The 1,396-nt window shown below is 55.9% G+C and overlaps 1 non-coding gene across 1 annotated transcript; it reads right to left on the bottom strand.

The window, feature by feature from the left end:
- Positions 1-1,001: 1,001 nt before the first annotated feature.
- TRNAF-GAA (transfer RNA phenylalanine (anticodon GAA)) lies at positions 1,002-1,074 on the bottom strand. Its single transcript has one exon. It is a non-coding gene; the product is annotated as a tRNA-Phe (tRNA).
- Between the last annotated feature and the right edge of the window lie 322 nt (positions 1,075-1,396).

The raw sequence follows: 1,396 nt of genomic DNA on the forward strand, positions 1-1,396 counted from the left end.
GCGCTGCAAATCCTTTTACAGGGGAAGGATGATAAACTTGGTTTATTATCCTTTCTGTGTAAAAAGGGCGGGGCACTGGGGGGTGACGGGCCGAGGGGAGTGCTCTGTGCACTCCCCCTCACTGCCCAGGTATGTGTAGCCAGCCGTCTCAGGCGGCCAAACACACATGCGCACTGCTGCCAGGCTGGAGAGAGCAGCACAATCTCCCAGTCTGCTAGGAAGCGCCCTGGCTGGGCGCTTCCAAGGGCGCTCCCAGCCAGTGCTGTCAGGATCGGCGCAGGGCAGGCTGGGAGCCTGTGTCTGCAGCAGCGACGGGAGAGGAGCGGCGCATGGCACGGGAGCAGAGGTACGTTTTTTAAAAAAAAAATTATTCTTTGATTATTTTTCCCGTGTCCCCCCCCTCCCCCACCTCACCCTCATCCCCTCCCCCCATCCCTGCTGCCCCACCCAGCCACGCATCCGCTCCTGGTTGAGTGCGCCCGCAGTGTCGGATCACACCACAGAGAGTGGGATTGTGGAGTCACTCACTGGAAGTGAGTGCACCCGCAGTGTGTGAGTCACATCGCAGACAGTGGGACTGTGGAGTCACTCACTGGGAGTGAGTGCACCCGCAGTGTGTGAGTCACATCGCAGACAGTGGGACTGTGGAGTCACTCTGGGTGTGAGTGTGCCTGCAGTGTGTGAGTCACATCAAGAGTGGGACTGTGGAGTCACTCACTCCTCGTGAGTGTGCATACAGTGTCTGGAGACCTGGAAACTCCCAAGCTAGCAGTATGATTGTGCCGGAATGATACAAGTTGATGAGACTGAAATAATGACAATGAGGGCGGGAGGAATGAAGGGCGGGAAGCGAGGGAGTGCAGATAAGGAAGGTGGGGAGGAAGAGGGATAAAGAGAGAGGCGAGAAAGGAGGGCACAGGTGGAATACGAGAGCCTGTGGTTCTCCAGGTTTCTAATAATGTGATGCAATGTTTGCCAGATAAGAACAGATAAAACACTTCTGCCGAAACCCGGGATCGAACCAGGGACCTTTAGATCTTCAGTCTAACGCTCTCCCAACTGAGCTATTTCGGCGGCCACGTATTCCTCTGTGATCATAATGATTTTACTGCAGATACCGTGGGGGGCATGTACAGGACTAAAGAGTTCACAGGTTTTACCCCAGACGCACAGGACTCTCCGCCAGGGTCAGAGAGCTCATTACCAGGGCCACAGGTCTCCTCCCCAGGGTCACAGGACTCAGCCCCAGGTTCAGAGGTCTCACCCCACGTACACGGGTCTCACCCCAGATTCAAAGGTATCATCCCCAGGGTCACAATTCTCACTCCAGGGTCACAGGGTTCACCCCTAGTGTCACAGGACTCATCCACCACCATCACCCCCTCCCTTACACTGA

Source organism: Pleurodeles waltl, unplaced genomic scaffold (genome assembly GCF_031143425.1).
Source record: "Pleurodeles waltl isolate 20211129_DDA unplaced genomic scaffold, aPleWal1.hap1.20221129 scaffold_67, whole genome shotgun sequence".
Lineage (NCBI taxonomy): Eukaryota > Metazoa > Chordata > Amphibia > Caudata > Salamandridae > Pleurodeles > Pleurodeles waltl.